The sequence below is a fragment of the Littorina saxatilis genome, unplaced genomic scaffold (assembly GCF_037325665.1).
Source record: "Littorina saxatilis isolate snail1 unplaced genomic scaffold, US_GU_Lsax_2.0 scaffold_1678, whole genome shotgun sequence".
Classification (NCBI taxonomy): Eukaryota; Metazoa; Mollusca; class Gastropoda; order Littorinimorpha; family Littorinidae; genus Littorina; species Littorina saxatilis.
Genome location: NW_027127320.1, coordinates 5001 through 13182, shown reverse-complemented (window position 1 = coordinate 13182; position 8182 = coordinate 5001). Strand labels below are relative to the sequence as shown.

At 41.6% G+C, this 8182-nt stretch overlaps 1 long non-coding RNA gene across 1 annotated transcript in view; it reads left to right on the top strand.

The window, feature by feature from the left end:
* Positions 1 to 3438: 3438 nt before the first annotated feature.
* The window catches only part of LOC138955787 (uncharacterized), a 5619-nt gene continuing 875 nt past the window's right edge, over positions 3439 to 8182 (top strand). The window contains exon 1 of the long non-coding RNA XR_011452369.1: positions 3439 to 5103. This is a non-coding gene — a long non-coding RNA (uncharacterized lncRNA). The remainder of the gene's footprint in view (positions 5104 to 8182) is intronic.

The following is an 8182-nucleotide window of genomic DNA, read 5'->3' as shown; positions in this document are numbered from 1 at the left end:
ATTTGACTTTATCATCCGATACATGTAAAGGCAAATCATTAACGTAAATACAAAAGAGAATAGGTCCTAATATAGACCCTTGAGGGATGCCATGTCTTACTAGTGCAGTAGACGAATTCTGGCATTGTAGAGTGACATACTGTGTCCGGTCAGCAAGATACGATTTAAAGAAGTCACAGACCGAATCGTTTCTCAAATAATAGTGTAATTTTTTCAGCAATATGGAATGATCGACTAAGTCAAATGCTTTCTTAAAGTCCAAAAACAATGCTCCTGTAACTTCAGACTTGTTCATTGCTGACAGCCAAGCTTCGCAGAGAGACGTAAGAGCTGTGTGGCAAGAATGCTTGGACCGAAAACCGGATTGAAACTGATGGAACAAATTTTGTTCTTCCATGTAAGCAAGAAGATGCTTGTGCACATGCCTTTCTAATGGTTTTGACAAAACAGGCAGTAAAGAAATGGGTCTAAAATTACTTGGGTCTGAGAGATCTTTACATTTGGGAAGGGGTATGACTTTGGCGCTTTTCAATTTAGACGGAAAAAAGTTCTGCTCAATACTAAGGTTATATACAAACGTGAGCGAATCCACAATATACGGTAGAGAAAGCTTCAATAACTTCACGGGTATTTTATCAGGACCCATGGACTTTTTATTCTCCAGGTTTTCAATAAATGTTCCGACCTCATGAACTGCAATCGGAGGAATGATAAACGCTTCATTGTTTATTCTGTTCCGCTGACAGAATTCGTCCAATTTTTCAAAACAGTCATCTCTATCCCGAGAATTTGTTGAGAGAGAGAGACCGAGAGAGAGAGAGAGAGAGACCGAGAGAGACCGAGAGAGAGACCGAGAGAGAGAGAGAGAGAGAGAGAGAGCGAGAGAGAGAGACACACACACACATAGACAGAGACAGACATAGAAAGACAGAAGCGGAGAGACTCAGAGGGAGACACAGAAAAAGACATACATACAGAGAGAGAGAGAGAGAGAGAGAGAGAGAGAGAGAGAGAGAGAGAGAGAGAGAGAGAGAGAGAGAGAGAGAGAGACCGAGAGAGAGACCGAGAGAGAGAACGAGAGAGAGAGAGAGAGAGAAAGAGAGAAAGAGAGAGAGAGAGAGAGAGACCGAGAGAGAGAGAGAGAGAGAGAGAGACACACACACATAGACAGAGACAGACATAGAAAGACAGAAGCGGAGAGACTCAGAGGGAGACACAGAAAAAGACATACATACAGAGAGAGAGAGAGAGAGAGAGAGAGAGAGAGAGAGAGAGAGAGGGGGAGAGATAGGGAGAGAGAGAGAGAGAGACCGAGAGAGAGACCGAGAGAGAGACCGAGAAAGACCGAGAGAGAGAGAGAGAGAGGGAGGGAGCGAGAGAGAGAGAGAGAGAGCGAGAGCGAGAGAGAGAGACACACACACACAGACATAGACAGAGACAGACATAAAAAGACAGAAGCGGAGAGACTCAGAGGGAGACACAGACAAAGACATACATACAGAGAGAGAGAGAGAGAGAGAGAGAGAGAGAGAGAGAGAGAGAGAGAGAGAGACAGAGAGAGAGACCGAGAGAGAGAACGAGAGAGAGAGAGAGAGAGAAAGAGAGAGAGAGAGAGAGAGAGGGAGAAACCGAGAGCGAGAGAGAGAGAGAGAGAGACACACACACATAGACAGAGACAGACATAGAAAGACAGAAGCGGAGAGACTCAGAGGGAGACACAGAAAAAGACATACATACAGAGAGAGAGAGAGAGAGAGAGAGAGAGAGAGAGAGAGAGAGAGAGAGAGAGAGAGAGAGAGAGACCGAGAGAGAGACCGTGAGAGAGACCGAGAGAGAGAGAGAGAGAGAGAGAGAGAGAGAGAGAGAGGGAGAGAGAGAGAGAGAGAGACCGAGAGAGAGACCGTGAGAGAGACCGAGAGAGAGAGAGAGAGAGAGAGAGAGAGAGAGAGAGAGAGAGAGAGAGAGAGAGAGAGAGAGAGAGAGAGAGAGAGAGAGAGACACACACACACATAGACAGAGACAGACATAGAAAGACAGAAGCGGAGAGACTCAGAGAGAGACACAGAAAAAGACATACATACAGAGAGAGAGAGAGAGAGACAGAGACAGAGACAGAGACAGAGAGACAGAGAGAGAGAGAGAGAGAGAGAGAGAGAGAGAGAGAGAGAGAGAGAGAGAGAGAGAGAGAGGGAGAAACCGAGAGAGAGAGAGAGAGAGACAAGTCGCGTAAGGCGAAAATACAACATTTAGTCAAGTAGCTGTCGAACTCATAGAATGAAACTGAACGCAATGCAATTTTTCAGCACTTTACCCAATTTTGTCCCCCTGTGAAGGTATGTTGTGGCAGATCACATTATTTATTATAAACTGAGGAAAAACATTATTGCACCCATTTTCGTACCCCAACTAAAACATTCATTGTCGTGTTATTTCATTCGAACTGTATATGCCATTAAAAGGCCCTTCACTCGGCTACCGGGAACACTTTTAAGATTAGGAAATTCTGTTGTAGGTATCACGTGACCGCCGCCGAAGTCAGGGTACCCCCAAAATCGACCTGACAATAACGTCAGGTACCAATTAAAAAATCGACAAAAATTCAGTATAGCACTTAATTGGCAACGATTACAAATGAAGAGAAAGCCAAATCATTTTTTTGTATTCAGAACAGGTTGTTTTGTTTTGCTAACTGGCGTATCTCTTGTGTTATGTCAGTTCTACTGATGCAGGCGTTGAGCGCATGAGCAGTAGAAAACGAGATGTTTTTGCGTCCATTTTGAGGGGTACCAGGACACAAAGAGCTATATTTCAGCAATGCCTGAATGGATTGCTTCAAAACTTTCTGCGATCGATCTGAGCCGACTGCAAAAAGTACATTAACAAAATATTAAAATAAAATGAAAGAGAGAGCCAGAAAGGAGTGCAGAAGAAACAAGTCGCGTAAGGCGAAAATACAACATTTAGTCAAGTAGCTGTCGAACTCACAGAATGAAACTGAACGCAATGCAATTTTTCTGCAAGACCGTATACTCGTAGCATCGTCAGTTCACAGCTCATGGCAAAGGCAGTGAAATTGACAAGAAGAGCGGGGTGGTAGTTGCGCTGAGAAGGATAGCACGCTTTTCTGTACCTCTCTTCGTTTTAACTTTCTGAGCGTGATTTTAATCCAAACATATCATATCTATATGTTTTTGGAATTAGGAACCGACAAGGAATAAGATGAAAGTGTTTTTAAATTGATATCGAAAATTTAATTTTGATCATAATTTTTATATTTTTAATTTTCAGAGCTTGTTTTTAATCCAAATATAACATGCTTATATGTTTTTGGAATCAGAAAATGATGGAGAATAAGATGAACGTAAATTTGGATCGTTTTATAAAAAAAAAAATTTTGTACAATTTTTTAGATTTTTAATGACCAAAGTCATTAATTGATTTTTAAGCCACCAAGCTGAAATGCAATATCGAAGTCCGGGCTTCGTCGAAGATTACTTGACCAAAATTTCAACCAATTTGGTTGAAAAATGAGAGCGTGACAGTGCCGCCTCAACTTTCACGAAAAGCCGGATATGACGTCATCAAAGATATTTATCAAAAACATGAAAAAAATGTCTGGGGATATCATACCCAGGAACTCTCATGTCAAATTTCATAAAGATCGGTGCAGTAGTTTAGTCTGAATCGCTCTACACACACACACAGACACACAGACAGACAGACACACATACACCACGACCCTCGTCTCGATTCCCCCTCTACGTTAAAACATTTAGTCAAAACTTGACTAAATGTAAAAAGTGAAAGCTGCATGATCGGATGAAAATAAGAAACAAAAAAAATATTCGATCCATATGCCTTGCTACATAAGCGCCCTAAACGATTGAGCTATTGTGCGCTCATCTAAATCAAGCTTCTCTTTGAGTACATATTAACCCCTCCACACATCGAGATCGCCGCGGGACGATGTTTCAAACCCAGACATAAGCAATGACAGTACCACATTCAATCAATTTAAGTTGAAAACGTCTTTGACAACAGCTGAAACGAATTAAAAAACATGTTATCTGACTAGTGTACACGGCCATGCTTTAAAAAAAGCTTCCATGCTTCGTGTATAAAGGTTTTAGGTCTCACTTAGCACATGTCTTCGACGTCAAGTGTTAGGTTGAAACGCGCGTCCTCATGCGAAATCTTTAGCACCCGCTTTACAGGGATTTTTTTTTTACTGGCCGGGTGCCAAAAAAGTGAAAAACGTGTAAAGCTAATATCTTCCGTTTGCCTACCGTTAGGAACGTAATTGTTTGCACAAACCCTTGGCCCCACAATTCCAAGCTACTCGCCGTATTAGAGCTCAAGTGACCCAGGAGTACTAGAGATACAGTCCCCAGTCCCCAGTCGACAATCAACTGGACTTTCAAACAACCACAAGAGCGAAACCTATGTAGCCCGGCGGCTACAAAAAGTTATAATAACACAAGCCATTGTTCCAATTGTTGTTTGGATGTGATGAAATGATATTTTACCATTTAGGCTAATAAGTGTTAAGGCGGTCCCTAATTGAGCCCGAAGTCGACTTCGCAAAGTCTTTTTCTACTGAAAGCTCAGTGCTAAAGCTTTGTGGGGCCAGGTTCACGATGTCTTTTCTACTGAAAGCTCAGTGCTAAAGCTTTGTGCGGCCAGGTTCACGATGTCTTTTCTACTGAAAGCTCAGTGCTAACGCTTTGTGCGGCCAGGTTCACGATGTCTTTTCTACTGAAAGCTCAGTGCTAAAGCTTTGTGCGGCCAGGTTCACGACGTATATATATACTTTAAGTAGTCGACTACCCCCAGTAAAGGACAGGCTTTAGTCTTGAGTGTAGGCCTATTTTCTATCCGATTGAAAAGTACTAAATGCAATCATTGTATAATAAATGTGCGCGCGTGCGTGTGTACGTGTGTGCGTGTGTACGTGTGTGTGTGTGTGTGTGTGTGTGTGTGTGTGTGTGTTTAGTTGGTTTGCAAAAGGCAAATGTCCACGAGAAGGCGTGGCCTTTCGCTGCATGGCGGGAGAAGAGAGCTGTCAAATATAATGCAGTTGAAGAGGAACGTTGGAAAAAAGTGGTGAGTCATGGTCCGAGGAATACACGTTGGTGACGCGTTACACCAAGAACCCAGATCCTCGTTATGCTATGTATTGTAACCTGAGCAGACTATTACACTCGGTGTACTCACTAAAACGTATTATCAACTGAAAATATACAAAATAAATTGTGCTAAACCACTACACACACATTCGAAAGTGTAAGTGTTTTTTTTTTGTACACACAACACTGTTTTTACATTTAGTCAAGTTTTGACTAAATGTTTTAACGTAGAGGGGGGGAATCGAGACGAGGGTCGTGGTGTGTGTGTGTGTGCAAGGGCGGATCTGGGGGGGGGGGGTTACACGGGTTACATAACCCCCCCACCTCCCCACCCCCCCAAAACGTTCAAACATACATCAAAAAAAAACATACATCAACAGGTTTCAGAGGTAATTTATTGGCTCAGGATGCACCAGATAGCTCTATTTTGCTTCTTTGGATAACAAAAATTTCCGGGGGGGCATGCCCCCGGAACCCCCTAGGGACTTACGCGCCTTCGGCGCCGTCAACTTGTATCTTCAGTCATTTTGTAACACCCCCCTCCAAAGTGAATTGATCCGCCCTTGTGTGTGTGTGTGTGTGTGTGTGTGTGTGTGTGTGTGTGTGTGTGTCTGTGTGTGTGTGTGTGTCTGTGTGTGTGTAGAGCGATTCAGAGTAAACTACTGGATCGATCTTTATGAAATTTGACATGCGAGTTCCTGGGTATGATATCCCCAGATTTGTTTTATTTTTTCGATAAATGTCTTTTATGACGTCATATCCGGCTTTGTAAAAGTTGAGGCGGCACTGTCACACCCTCATTTTTCAATCAAATTGATTGAAATTTTGGCCAAGCAATCTTCGACGGAGACCGGACTTCGGTATTGCATTTGAGCATGTAGGCTTAACAATTAATTAATGACTTTGGTCATTAAAAATCTGAAAATTGTAATTAAAATAATTTTTTTATAAAACGATCCAAAATTACTTTTATTTTATTCTTCATCATGTTCTGATTCAAAAAACATATAAATATGTTATATTCGGATTAAAAACAAGCTCTAAAAAAGTTTATAAAAAAATATGATTAAAATTAAATTTCCGAAATCGTTTTAAAAACAATTTCATCTTATTCCTTGTCGGTTCCTGATTCCAAAAACATATAGATATGATATGTTTGGATTACAAACACGTTCAGAGAGTTAAAAAGAATAGAGATATAGAAAAGCGTGCTATCCTCCTCAGCGCAAGCGCTACCGCGCTTTTCTGGATTGTTAATTTGACTGCCTTTGCCTAGAGCGGTGGACAGACGATGCTACGAGTGTACGGTCTTGCGGAAAAAATGCAATGCGTTCAGTTTCATTCTGTGAGTTCGACTGAGCTTGACTAAATGTTGTATTTTCGCCTTACGCGACTTGTTTATCTCCTGTTTTTGTCTACCAAGTAAAGAAACAATCATGCAAGACACATTGATTTCAATGCAAAGGATATTGCAAAAAGACAAACATGTATACATTAGTGTATGCATTACATTTGAACCGAACAAACATGCCACAAACGGGTGTGAAACTCTCATGTATATGGTGCACACCTCCTCTTAGTTACTAGCCTAAGAATATGTATTGACATTGGTAAAACTGTTAAAGGCACAGTAAGCCTCCCGTAAACCATCACAAATATTGTCAGGCTTTTACACACAGTACAAATACCCTTCCATTTGAACGCTCAACAAACGGGAACATCTTAGATGCCCTACGTAAAGAGCGAGCAATTTTCAAAGAATTGATTTTGCGGATTGTGTCAGAGACAATCGGACCGTGGTGCGTTTTGGCGCTGGACCTAACTTTTAACATCTAAATAATAAATTGACAGCTTGTTACACAAACATTCTTAAATCACAAAATAATTCTTTTTTCATCAAGACAAGATCAGTACAAATCAAAGTTTTGAAAGTTTGAACAAAGAAAAGCCCGGAAGCAGGGTCACGCAAGGTCGTGGTTCTCGTAGCAGACGACGGTTTATACCTATCGCCAGTTCCTCTAAACAGTCAAAAGCCATCGCTAGAGTTCTTGTGAACCACAGCCGTTTGTTTCGTGCATAGTCAGAGGTACTTAATAACGTGCTATTGCAGATAAGCTCACAGCGAGTCGGATTCAAATTACTAACTGACGACTACATTGTGAAAAAGGGAAACTTGATCACACGGGTTCACGATGGCTCAGGGGTAAGATAAACCACGCAAATATAAATACTTTGAAAATTGCTCGCTCTTTACGGAGGGCACCTATGATGTTCCAGTTTGGTGAGCGTTCAAATTGGAAGGGTGTTTGTACTGTGTGTAAAAGCCTGACAGTATCTGTGATGGTTTACGGGAGGCTTACTGTGCCTTTAAGTGTCCCAAAAGTTGTGGTTTATGTGTATCTGTAGTCTGTAGCAATGATCATTCAATAACCATCACTCTCATATCGATAAATGATAGGCTATGTTGTGCAGTCGTTAGTCTATCACTCTCATATCAATAAATGATAGTTTTATGTTATGCAGTCGTTAGTCTAATTGAAAGTTATGAGCAAGATCAGTTAGTGTGTTTTGATAGTGAGGTCTTATTTTCAAAGCTTCAGAGGTCATACACCGTTATTTCAATGATCATAATCACAAACGAACAATGCTACTTTGATCAGTCAAAGTAAACATAACTTGCTCTTCGTCCTTTCAACCTAATGTCCAGGAAGGAATGCAAATAGGAACGAATACGTCTTGTTCTGGTTCTTCTTCCTTAATGGCAAAGAAATGATGAACTGAGCCTGGTTTTCATTTCGGCTAATCTTGCTCTTCGTCTTAAGTTGTAAAATCATTACGATGTAAATTCCGGATTCGCCTGGCTTATTCCTCAGCTTTGGGCTTCTCATGACTTCCTCTATGAGAAGGGATGATTTATTCATGGGCGGGCAGGTAGCTCAGTCGGTTGCAGCGCTGGCCTTAAAACCAGTTGTCACTATTGGCGTGGGTTCGACCACAGCAACGAATCTGCAAGTTTGCTTCTGAACATAATGCCAGTGCACCTTGCCTAGCGATCG